This window comes from Tupaia chinensis, unplaced genomic scaffold (genome assembly GCF_000334495.1).
Source record: "Tupaia chinensis unplaced genomic scaffold, TupChi_1.0 Scaffold000078_1, whole genome shotgun sequence".
Taxonomy (NCBI): Eukaryota; Metazoa; Chordata; class Mammalia; order Scandentia; family Tupaiidae; genus Tupaia; species Tupaia belangeri.
Window position 1 is genome coordinate 5,049,813 of NW_006159539.1, and position 13,158 is coordinate 5,062,970.

Here is a 13,158-nt window from a genome sequence, read left to right on the forward strand (position 1 = left end):
AACTATGGGGGAGCCCAGTGGTGTAACCATTACACCATCTGCTGGTCCCACTTTTTTTTTTTTTTAAGATTTATTTACTTATTTATTTTTTTGATTTATTTAAGTTTTGCCATAGTGCATGTGTACTCACCAGAGACAGACAGAGACAGAGAAATTGCCCCCCAGAGGGGACAGCCACTCCACAATCCCTTCTCCTCATTCTCCTCTTGGGACGCTGGGCACACACACACACATATGCCAGGCAAGATTTGAGCTGCCAGGTCCGGGACTCGAACTGCAGTGAGCCATGTGGGACTCCAGTGTCTTAACTACTGTGCCACCTGCTGGTCCCTACACTTTAACTTTTAAACTATCTTTAGTGTTTGAATTATCAGTGGGAAAAGTTCTCCAAGAGAGGGATTCTTCTTTAGGGCTCAACATTTAAAAGGATATGGTCCTTTTACCAGAAAGGAAGGAGTGCTGAATCTAATTACATTGCAAAAAGAAAAAAAAGAAAAAGTTACTCATCACATGATATCATCCCAAACTCAAGGCACTGAGATTTTTACACCTGAGCCTCTTAGGAGCAGGTAGCTGGTACACAATAAGGAGACTGAGCAAAGCATGATGGGAGAGCAGAGGCTGGGGAATAGTCCTTATAGATTGGTTGCTTCTCCTCTTTCTCTCGTCCTAACCTAAAGTAAACTGAACATCCCTCTTGGACACTCCCTATTGGATAAGAGCTATGTCATATTTATCAGTGCTTTGTAATCTCTGTCCATCCCATAATCATGCATCACACCTAGTCATTGATGATGATTGTTCATGTACGACCCTTATTCATTTATAATTTCCTGCTTAAGCTACTCTTAAGATTGGGTGGAAAGGGACCAGCAGTTAGCGTAATGGCTATGTCGCTGGACTCCCACATGGTCGACCGCAGTTCAAGTCCCAGACCTGGTGACTTAAACTCACACCGGGCGCGTGTGCGTGCATGCCCAAGATCCCGAGAGGAGAATGGAGGAGAAGGGATTGTGGCGTGGCCATCCCCCCTGGGGGGTGATTTCTCGCTTTCTGTCTCTGTCTCTGTCTGTCTGGCAAGCGCACGTGCCCTAGACCAAAAACCTCTCCAAGAAAAAAGAAAGGAAAAAAAAAGATTGGGTGGAAAAAATCCACCCATGCCTCCCAGCTCCGTTCGGTAATTAACACACTACCAGTGGAAGGAAAGGTGGGAAGATATTGCAAATGTATCCAGCAAAGAACACAGATCCACAACAGGAAAAGTACAACTTTAGTGCAACTTTGACTCTTTCTCATTACCCAGTCACTGAGACCTGTCTAAAAAGGAGTATCTAGCTTTGGGAACCAGCAGTTAGCGTAATGGCTATGTCGCTGGACTCTCACATAGTCGACTGCGGTTCGCGTCCCGGACCCGGTGGCTTAAAACTCATGCCAGGCACGTGTGCATGTATGTCCAAGATCCCGAGAGGAGAATGGAGGAGAAGGGATTGCGGCGTGACCATCCCCCCTGGGGGGTGATTTCTCGCTTTCTGTCTCTATGTCTCTCTCTGTGTGTCTGGCGAGCGCACGCGCCCTATAGCAAAAATCTCTCCAAAAAAAAAAAAAAAAAAGGAGTATCTAGCTTTGTCATGAATATCTATGCTATGCAAATGTTTCAAAGGACTATTTTCAAATTGCTCTAAAATTTAGAAGAACAAAAAAGCTAAAACCTTCTGAACCTGTGAGAAGCAGGGAAATGTTCCTGGCGACTCAGGCATCTAGTTAATGAGGACGTGCTAAGTGTTCTGTGCAGAATAACACCGCCGTCTGTAGGAAACTGGTGGGAGAGAGGGAGTGAGGTGACAGCCAGGCAGAGGTGAGAAAACAGAGTGGTGATTACACTGAAGATTATGAGGGGAAGGGGAACTAGGGAGCTTTTCCAGCTTTTCTGACACCAGCAGCAAGGAAAGCCACATACTGTGATCCTGTGGCCACTGCTCAACAGCACACTCTTTGCTACAGAGGTACAGTCACTCGGTGCGTAATGACATGTCAGTCCATATGGATGGCTTACATGACATTGGGCCCGTAAGATTAAAATGAAGTTGAAAATTTCCTATTGCCTAGTGATGTGGTAATATCAAAGTGCAATGCATTACTCATATTTGAGGTGGGTGGTATGAACAGATCCACTGCACTGCCAGCCACATTAAAGTCCAGGTCCTTCTGGAAGTATTCTAAAACAAAGGCATGCTTATCACAGGACACAGCTGCCTACGCTAGCTACCCCCTTGAAGGTCTTCCCATGAGACAAGATGTGGAGGTGGAACACAGTGATATGACGCCTGGCCCTGTTCAGGCCTAGGCTAAGGTATGTATTTGTGTCTTCATTTTTAACTACCAGACCAAAAAAAAGATTAAGTAAAAAATAAATAAATTTAAAATAGAAAAAAGCTTACAAAATAAGGATATGAAAAAAGATTGCTTTGTACAATGTGGTTTTTTTTTTTTTTTGGAGAGATTTTCACTGTAGGGCACGTGTGCTCGCCAGACAGACAGAGAGAGACATAGAGACAGAAAGCGAGAAATGACCCCCCCAGGGGGGATGGTCACGCCGCAATCCCTTCTCCTCCATTCTCCTCTCGGGATTTGGGCACGCACGCACATGCGCCCGGCGTGAGTTTTAAGCCACCGGGTCCAGGACACGAACCGCGGTCGACTACATGGGAGTCCAGCGACATAGCCATTACGCTAACTGCTGGTTCCCTACAATGTGTTTTGAGCTAGGTGTCATTACAAAAGAATCACAATTTTTAAATTTAAAGTTTATAAAGTAAAAAGTTACAGTAAGCTAAGGTTAATTGTTTTATTGGAGAAGTGTTTTTTCAATAAATTGAGTATAGCCTAAATTATGGCGTTTCTGTACCTAAAGCAGAATAATGTCCTAGGTCTTCATATTCACTCGTCACTCATCCAGGGCAACTGCCAATCCTACAAACGCCATTCATGGGAAGTACCCTACACAGGTGCACCACCATCGGTCTTTTTATTTTATTTATTTTTTTTTTTGAGAGGTTTTTCTATAGGGCGCATGTGCTCGCCAGAAAGACAGAGAGAGACAGAGAGACAGAAAGCGAGAAGTCGTCCCCCAGGGGGGATGGCCACGTCACAATCCCTTCTCCATTCTCCTCTCAGGATCTCACACCCGGCGTGAGTTTAAGTCACCAGGTCCGGGACTCGAACCGCAGTCAACTACATGGGAGTCCAGCAACATAGCCGTTATGCTAACTGCTGGTCCCAACCATCAGTCTTTTATGCTATATTTTTACTGTACCCTTTGTAGGTTTAGAGGTGTTTAGACACACAGCATATCATGTGTAAGAATTGCCTACAGTGTGCAGTACAGTAACATGCTGTCCAGGTTTGAAGCACAAGTACGGTCTACAATGTTCATGCAGTGACAAAATCACCTAATGCCACATTCCTCAGAACCTCTTCCCATCGTTACGTGATGCATGACTATACTAAGAAGACTTCTGATGCTAGGAGTACTTTCAAAATGAAAACCACCGAGACCTCTGATAAGCCAAGAAATTAGATTAATATTAAATGTAGAGTTGTTCAGACAAATGAAAAGACGATGAATATTAAGCACCTTTTACTCAAAGACTTTTTTTTTAATCAACTTATATTTTACTCAAAGGTTTTTTTAAATGACTTAATTTTTTTTTTTACATAAAGATTTTTGCTAAAAAAAAAAAAAAAAGATTTTTGCTATAGCGCACGTGTGCTTGCTAGTGAGAGAGAGAAAGACAGAAAGTGAGAAACCACCCCACGGGGGGATAGCTACCCCCAAATCCCTCCTCCTTTCAGGATTTTGGGCACGCGTATGTGCACACACATACACACAGTGTGAGTTTCAAGCCTCCAGGTTCGGGACTTGAACCATCATCAGCCATGTGGGGGTCCAGAGACGTAACCATTATGCCATCTGCTGATCCCCTTACTTAAATATTTTTATCTTACAATATCAAGTAACTAATGCCGATGCATCTGGGTTATAAAAAGGCAACCTTCCCCTCAGTCTCACCAAGAGTGGGAATAAAAGTTTCTGAGAGTTGGAAAAAAAAAAATCACACATTAATGGATAGTTGCAAAGATGGATCTAGTCCTCTTAAGTAGGGAGTGCCAGTTATCCTTTTGAGAAGACCACTCAAGGACCCCTAGTTCCCAGCTCCCAGTACCATGAGCCTGTGCCCCTGACACTAGGCAGAAACTCATGACAGATGACCATGCGTGGAAGGCCTGTCTCCCCCCACGTGCAGTACTGCCCCAGCAGTCAAACTCTCCTCTTCCCTGGACCTGAGAGCTTGCAGCTGTGCACCACCAGGGCATAATGGCGACCAGCCCTGTCCAGGGTCCAGGTGGTTAGAGAAAAAGCCCAGGGAGGGTGACAAGTCTCAAGGATGTGGCTTCCTGGAAGCCAAGGTGCACTGGGAAGGGGGACAAGCACTGCATGGAATGCTGGGAGAGAGGAAAAGTGGGACATGGATTCCGGAAACGGAGGAGCTGGTAGGGACGCTTCAAGCCCCTAAGTTTCCCAGACTTTGAAATTTTACAGGTAGTAAATATCAATAGTAGTAGTAATAATAATTACTATTGGGCCATCAGAAAAGTCATGACACATTTTTCTATGTTCTTCCATGCAAAAACACATCATGACTTTTCTAATCACTATTATTATTATTGTATAAGAAAGTATTCCCAACTTCTTTCCATTTTCCCAGAAAATGATAGATTTTTAAACTATTGCTACTGTTTCATTTTTTATAATGAGCAATCTTTTTTTTAAAGAATTACTGTTATTTTATTTTATTATTTTTAAAATTTTGACCAGAGAGAGGGAGAGAGAGAGAGAATGTGAGAAAGCAAGCCACCAGGTCCAGGATTTGAACTGCAGTCAGCCATGTCAGAGTCTAGCACCTTAACCACCATGCCACCTGCCAGCCTTACTGTTGTTTCATTTTAATAAGGATCTTTTTAACACTAGAAATATAGCAAGAAAATATGTGAAACCAAGTAAATACAGATATCCCTTTTTCCCTTTATTTGTCTTTATTTTTTCTCATTTTGTTAAAAACTAGTGAACACTTTGAAAATGGCCAGAAGATCCCATTTGAAGCTGGAGCGTGAATGAACACTCAACACTCTGCCTGTAGTACTGCAGGTAGCTTGCCAGAGGAGGGACCTTTTCTGAGGAGCAGGTTTAAGGTACAGACACTGGAATCCTAGGGTCTACAGCAGCCTCTTCCTTAATCTGTTCCTCTCATTGGCCAGTTTTCTTTTAGGAAAGCCTGAATGGCATACACTTCGCCTAGTGGTAGATGTGCTTTAAGTAATCTCTTGCAAAGCTAGAAGAAGGATTAACTGATTGCTTCCCTCTTTTCACTTTGGCTGCCAGGAAACTCATCAGATGTGAGGATCAATAATAGTAACTCAGTGGACCTTTGCAAATAGATATTCACATGTAAACAAACTCCCACATACCTCCATAAACCTTGGCTTTTCCACAAGGTATTTATTGATATTGTTTCCCTTACTATGTTTCATTACTCTTATTTATATTTTACTTTTTTAAAAAATTTCTTACAAGCTGTTCTAAATTCTATGTGGGACAAGAGAATATAAACATTTATTTTTAATTGCCAGGGGGCACATACACTACTAGAGATAGAGAGACAGAGAGAGGGAGAAGGCACCTCCCCAGTGGGGTGTGGTCATGCTGGAATCTCTTCTCCTCCATCCCTCCATCCTATCAGGATTTGGGGCACACTCACACACATGCCTAGTGTGTTTTCCAAGCGACCAGGACCAGGATTCAAACCACAGCTGTCTATGTGGAATCCAGTTCCCTTAACCACTCGGCTACAAGGCTGGCCCTAAGTAATTTGCTAAAGCAATTCACTGATAGGCCATGGCTGAGGCAAGCACAATGTCTTTCACACAATAACCAAACTTCAAGGCACAAATCCTAATAAGCATAAATGCCACTACACTGGGCACTAGCTTTCAAATCTGTATAAGCAAAGCTAATTTTTTTTTTCTCTGAAAGATATAACATAGTGGGCTACTAGCATAATTTAAAATTCATACAGCTTCCCAACAATAAGAGGCCCTTTTCAATGAACAAAGACATTTTATTCATATATGAATAAAGCAAAGATTCTTTCTCTTCTATCTACATGAAGCAATTCTGCGTTTCTATACAAAATGAGGTATCCAGCGCCAGGCAGAGCCATATTACAGAACTGCTGTGCATTCTGGGTGAAGTTGCCTGATGACAGCACATGCGCTGAATAACAAAAAGCGCTTTGTATTAGCAGGAAAGAAAAAAAAGATCCTTGAGCCCTCCCATGACACTCTCTTCTGTTTCTCCCTTAACACAAGGCATTGATGGGCAAACACATACATTAATATATTCATTGGGAACCCGGCACTGAGCATGCTCCGTGAGGATGGCCGACGTGAAAGGCCAAGTAAAAGCAACATGGGACGTCGCACCACCTGTGTCTGAGCAGCTCTGGATGAACTTTCTCAGTGACGTCATTCCAAACAGGTCTCCTGAAACTGGTAAGGGGAGAAGGAATCTGAAAAGTGACTGTAAATTCATTCAAGGCAGCAACAGGATAACCTATACTTATTCCAGGGCTCTATCTCTGAATTATTTATATTTCTAGATAATTAGGGAAACTTTATAAAAAAAAATAGCATCTTCTTTAAAAGTGAAAAATATTTTAAAAAGCTTTGCCCTCTCTTTCCTTCTCCAAAAGTATAAACATCTTCTTAGACATGTAAATATAGTTTGTGGTTTTTTTTGTTTTTTTTTTTTTTTTTGCTATAGGGCATGTGCACTCGCCAGACAGACACAGAGAGACAGAGAGACAGAAAGTGAGAAATCACCCCCTGGGGGGATGGCCACACCACAATCCCTTCTCCTCCATTCTCCTCTCAGGATCTTGGGCATGCACGTACATGCGCCCGGCGTGAGTTTTAAGCCACCGGGTCCAGGACACGAACCGCGGTCGACTACGTGGGAGTCCAGCGACATAGCCATTACGCTAATAGCTGATACCCAAATATAGTTCTTAAATTTAGCATGAACCAATGCTGACCAACCTGTCCGATTTAACAGGACTCAACATTTATTACCCCCAATGAAACTGGATTTGAAATATGAAGCCTTAACTATAAAAACAAGGTTGTTTATTTCTCCTACTATTGAGTGATAAATTACCAAGAAGTTCCAGTCTTCTGAATGAGAAATAGCTAGTAAGAAGTAAGATGGCAAAAAATAGAGACTAATTTAAAAGCCAGAATCCACAGAGATTATTTGAAAGCAAACATGAACTTCCTTCATTGTAACAGGCCTTGCCACCTCCTAGCCCTCTACAGGGTTGGTGGGAGGGATTTAACCCAAATAATGCACTCCCTGGATTCCAGTCTCACTACACAAGAGGCAGCAAGACATGCCTCCCTGTTTCTCACCTCCAAAGCAGGAGAACCTTCACCCTCCCATCTTCTTCAAAAAACAAGGCTTGAAAACCATGGCCTGTTCCACAGATGATTTCTCTGCCCTCATTCTTCCATCTCATCCCTTTCGCAAGAAAAATTTTGTTTTTCTAATGCACCCTTAAATGCTCGATAGATAGGCTGAATACCCCTTATTCACAATGCTTGAGACCAGAATTGGGTAGCATTTTGGATTTTTCAGATTTCGGGATACTTGTCTATACGTACTGAGATACCTTGGGGGTCAGATCCAAGTCCAAACACGAAAGTCATTTATGTTTCACCTATACTTGGTACACACACAGCCTGGAGGTGATTTCATATAACGTGTGTGTATATGCAGCATTCGTGACTATGACGTGTCACGTGAGATCAGGTGTGGAATTTTCCACTTGTGCCATCCTGTGGCATTGTGTCAGTGCTACAAAGTTTCAGATTCGGGAGCATTTCAGATTCTGGATGTTCGGATTAGGGATATTTAACCTGTATTTAAAAAAAAAATCATTCGGACCAGCAGGAGAATGGAGGAGAAGGGATTGTGGTGTTGCCCCACACACACACACACACACACACAAACACACACACACACACACACACACACACACACACACACACTGTGGGGGTGATTTCTCATCTCCCCTCTCTTGTCTCTCTCCAGCAACTACAGTTTGAATCGCAGCCCCTGTGGCTTGAAAAACACACCAGGCATGTGTGTATATACCCCCCAAATCCCACTGGGATGGAGAAATGGAGGAGAAGGGACTGCAGCGAGACCATACCCCACTGGGGAGGACGGTGCTTTCTCTCCCTTCCTGTCTCTCTGTCCCTTCTCTGACACGCATGTGTGCCCTCTAGCAATTAAAAACAAACAAACAAATACTCAAAAAGGACTCAGTCATAATTAAAGAAATGAAGGACATTTTTCAAATTGAGTATGGCAGAAAAGCTGTGGCTCTGGTCAAGGTATCCTCAAGGGTCCTGCTCCACAGAGGTCAAGGACAATTTGTTTCTGCCACTGAGAGCAATAACTGGCAAAAATAAATCCAGTTTCTATGTAAGTGTGGAGCTGAGATCTCTCAGTTAGCAAGACAGAAATGAAAGGTCTTCAGTCTACACATTCTCTAGGGCTACCTCACCCAATCTGCTCCCGTGACCGAGTCGATCAGAAACCAGCTTCCCAGGGCACAGGCCCATCCCTCCAGAGCCCAAATCCTACGATCCATCTTACTATGTGAAGCCTGGAACACAAGGGAAGGCCTTGGGCAGCAGGTTTGTCCTAAACCTGGCCGTGTGTCCAGCTTGCAGGACTGGGCTTTTCCTCAGTTTCCTAGTTATATTCCAGTTTGCCTCTGGAAAAATCCAGGCATTTGCCTAATTCCCTAACAACAACCAGGCTTTCCCCAGTACTCTTGCCCTGAGGACTGAACTCTTTATGAGCTCCTCCCCTGCTTGAGGATTTCCATTTCTCCGCTCAGAGCCACTTCCACTTCTGCTCGTCCCCCACTGTAACACTCCTAGGGTGTCTAGCCGAGCCCAAAGTCAACACACACTCCTGGGTATCCCACGAGAGTTGCTGACCATCTCCTTAGAGAAGAAACCCCACAACCTGACCTGGTCACTGGTCTCCAAGCTCACCCTCCCCACTTACGTACCCCAGAAATGTTGGTACTTAACTCTCAAGACTCCAGGACGATGACATGAGGGGCTACAGATTGTGAAGTGGCTAGCACAGGACCAAAGGGACAGGGCCGTTTCAGAGCAGAGGCTCAGCGGGCAGACTCTAGGATTTCAGGGGGAAGCTAGTCTCGGTGGTACCAAAGGTTCGACTTCGGCTATGGGAATGTGTGGGCGCAATGAGGGAAGTGAAGGTTGCCGTGGGGAAGAAGTGGAAGCAGGCCAAGAACTGAGATACTGAGAGCTCAGCTGCTGAGTCACTGACCACTCATGACTGCACTGGCAGTGCTGGGGATAGGAGCATTTCATCTAGTCTCAGACAAGTGGGGACACAAGGGTTACCCTGTGCTGCTTTTAGTTTTAACATTTCACTATGGAAAATTTCGTACTTATCAGTAAAGTAGATAGATGGTATGATGAACCACCATGCACTCATTGCTCGGCTTCAATAATGCGCAAAATCTTGCCCATCTTATTCCACCAAGTCCCCTTCCCTGGCTCCCCTCTACCACCACCAACACTGGATAATTTTAAAGCAAAGCCCAGCTACCATGCCATTTCATTTGTAAATATTTCAGAATGTAGCCCTAAGAGATAAGCACTCTTTTTTAAATATGTCATCAGGAAACAATTATCACACCTAAAGAAATTAAACAATAATTCTTTAATATCAACCTAACAGTCCATCCGAGACCGAGACCATATTTCCCTAATAGACTTAGGTCTTTTGACAAATGATCTGTCTGAATTAAAATGCAAATAAGGTTCAGATGTTGCATTGGCTGAATTTTTCCATCTTAGATTGGTTCCCCCAGAAGCATAGTCCAAGGTAATCATTTTAATTGCAAATAGTTTATTTAGGCGACAATCCCAGCAAAACAGGTGGGGGGCAAGGTTAATGTGGGGGGTGGGGGGACACCTTCCTGGTGCATTACTGCTAGAGGCAAATGGAGCTTGATTCCTCTGGGCAGCTCTGGGAGACTGTGGAGCACCCCTGAGAGCTTTCTTGGCCCTAGGGGTAGAGAGAAGGGAGCTGGGGTATTTATCCACCAGTTTCCTGTCCATCATTAGCTAAGGACTGCTTCCAGGCACATTAACTCTCCAGGCCATTAATTCGCACTCTCTGCTCTGCTTGCCATGTGTAATCTTGGGGACAGAATAACAGCCTTTGGGTGGAGGGTCACAGGTGCACCCAGCACACACCCTCCTGCAAGCTCAGCAGTAGAAGCGAAAACAGGCAGAGCACCAACTCATCTGCTGGGCCTTTAAGTTTCTTTCATCAACAACATATTCTTCCCTCACTTTTTCTTTACCACTTATTTGTTGAAGAAATATATCCTTTACCCTTTAGAATTTCCACATCCTAAATTCAGCAGATTGCATGCCCATATTGTTTTTTGGGTTTTATTTTCGGTTTTATCTTTTTTAATGATTTTTGCTATAGGGCTTGTACACTAGCCAGAGAGACAGAAACAGAGAAACAGAAAGCAAAAAAATCACCTCCCCCAGAGGGGATGGCCACACTGGAATTCTTTCACCTCCATTCTCCTCTCGGGATTTTGGGCATGCATGCATGCACACCCAGAGTGAGTTTTAAGCCATCAGGTCTGAGACTTGAACTGTGGTCAACCATGTGTGAGTACAGTGCCTTAACCACTAGGCAACCTGCTGGCCCTCCATATTGTCTTTTAATATGTCTCCCTATTCTCTATACTAAACTATTGGATGGTTGGAAAAGTCATGATGCATTTTTGCATAGAAAAACACATCATGGCTTTTCCAACCACCCAATAAATTGAAGCTTTATGGTATCCTGATTCCGTCTTTTGACAAGAATACCTATAGGTAACAGTGACTCCTTCCTATTACATCACATCAGGAAAAATGGGCTTCTTACAACTAGAGGTTTACCTAGTTCGAAATAAGCTTATCTTCCCTTTTGCCAGTTGGTCACATTGCTTGTATTCCCAAGCAGGCCAACTCCCTCACAGGCAGTGGAAGCTGAATAAATACGAAATAGACAAGTTCGGCTCTGTATCATTCAAAGGCCTTGCTGGAAAATTTCAAGCAGGGTTTTCTTGTGACTCAGAGCAGACATCTGAAGATGTCATCTATTCTCCTGCCCCTTAGAGCATCTTTCAAACACCAGGCTCCTTTTGAAAACAACTCATATACCAGAACGGTGCCAAGTCACGTGTGTTTTGACTTTCAATTTTGGATGTGTAAATCTATTTACAATATCGATTCAACAAATTCCAAAGCAGAAAGGTATTCATATCCTCTCCAGCTTATCTACACCATTTTGCAAGAAAAGTCTGCCTTACTGCAAAGGTAATGCACATGAAGTGTATGCTTGAAAATCGAGTCAAGATTCTTAAAGGAATGCTAAAATTAAGCTCAGAGGACGATCTAATCAACGCAGTGCTTCACATGATACTGACAAGTTGAAGATTTTTAGCCACTGGTGTTTAGGAAAGCACTTCATTGTATTTTGGTTAATCACCCAAGGTCCTTCTCACTTGCTCCCATTAAGATTTCTCCACGTTGGCGTCTGTGCTGTCTAATTCACTTATTCAGGAAACACTTACTCAGGGGCTGTGCTGGCCACTGGAAGGAGATACTCTGGGTGTCCTCTGAGATGCCCATTTCCTCACCATCACCCCAGACCAGGAATATTCTAGCCTTTACATCTTAAAGCAATCAGGCACCCTATGGCATTGTCTCACAGCATGGCCAACTGAATGGTATCATAAAGAGGCCTTGTGATGTAAAACAGCCTGGTGACAGGTGGAGCTTGGTTCATCATGGTCCTCTCCATCTTATGACAATGCTTCTCACCCTATAGGGGCATCCTCCTCTCATGTTTTTGTCCTCCAACTCATACCCAAGGACTTCCTGTGTCTTACTTTTCTCTGATTCCACAGGGCCTCAGGCCCTCCGCAACACAGCGTAGGGTCTTATGGACCATCTTCTGCTAATGTAAGGCTTCTTATCTTGCCACTAAAGTCTGCAATTTCTTCCAGTGGTTCTGTGCTGAAGAAAAAGCTCTTTCAAAGTTAACTGCTCTCCCCAACACCTCCCCCTCAACATTTGCCCATTCGTTACCTGTCAATAAGCACAGTTGGTATATATGTTTGTGTGCATGTGTGTGTGTGTGTGTTTTAGGTTTTTGTCATAGGGCATGTGCACTCACCAGAGAGAGAGGGAAAATGAGAACCCCTTCCCAGGGTGATGGCTACCCTGCAATCCTTTCTCCTCCATTCTCTTCTTGAGATTTTTTAGGCATGCACACACACACACACGCACACACACACACACACACGTGCCCTGCGTGATTTTCAAGCTGCCGTGTCTGCCCAGCACACACCCTCCTGCAAGCTCAGCAGTAGAAGCGAAAACAGGCAGAGCACCAACTCATCTGCTGGGCCTTTAAGTTTCTTTCATCAACAACATATTCTTCCCTCACTTTTTCTTTACCACTTATTTGTTGAAGAAATATATCCTTTACCCTTTAGAATTTCCACATCCTAAATTCAGCAGATTGCATGCCCATATTGTTTTTTGGGTTTTATTTTCGGTTTTATCTTTTTTAATGATTTTTGCTATAGGGCTTGTACACTAGCCAGAGAGACAGAAACAGAGAAACAGAAAGCAAAAAAATCACCTCCCCCAGAGGGGATGGCCACACTGGAATTCTTTCACCTCCATTCTCCTCTCGGGATTTTGGGCATGCATGCATGCACACCCAGAGTGAGTTTTAAGCCATCAGGTCTGAGACTTGAACTGTGGTCAACCATGTGTGAGTACAGTGCCTTAACCACTAGGCAACCTGCTGGCCCTCCATATTGTCTTTTAATATGTCTCCCTATTCTCTATACTAAACTATTGGATGGTTGGAAAAGTCATGATGCATTTTTGCATAGAAAAACACATCAT

At 43.7% G+C, this 13,158-nt stretch overlaps 1 protein-coding gene across 4 annotated transcripts in view; it reads right to left on the reverse strand.

The window, feature by feature from the left end:
- Nucleotides 1-13,158, reverse strand: part of SH3GL3 (SH3 domain containing GRB2 like 3, endophilin A3) — a 96,354-nt gene that overhangs the window by 50,734 nt on the left and 32,462 nt on the right. Inside the window, exon 1 of one of the 4 annotated variants that reach the window (XM_006142663.3) lies at nucleotides 11,811-11,873. The exons of the other annotated variants lie outside the window; for them this stretch is intronic. The gene's annotated coding sequence lies outside the window, so the exon portion shown is untranslated. Of the gene's footprint in view, nucleotides 1-11,810; nucleotides 11,874-13,158 lie in introns of those variants that run through there. 4 annotated transcript variants of the gene reach the window in all.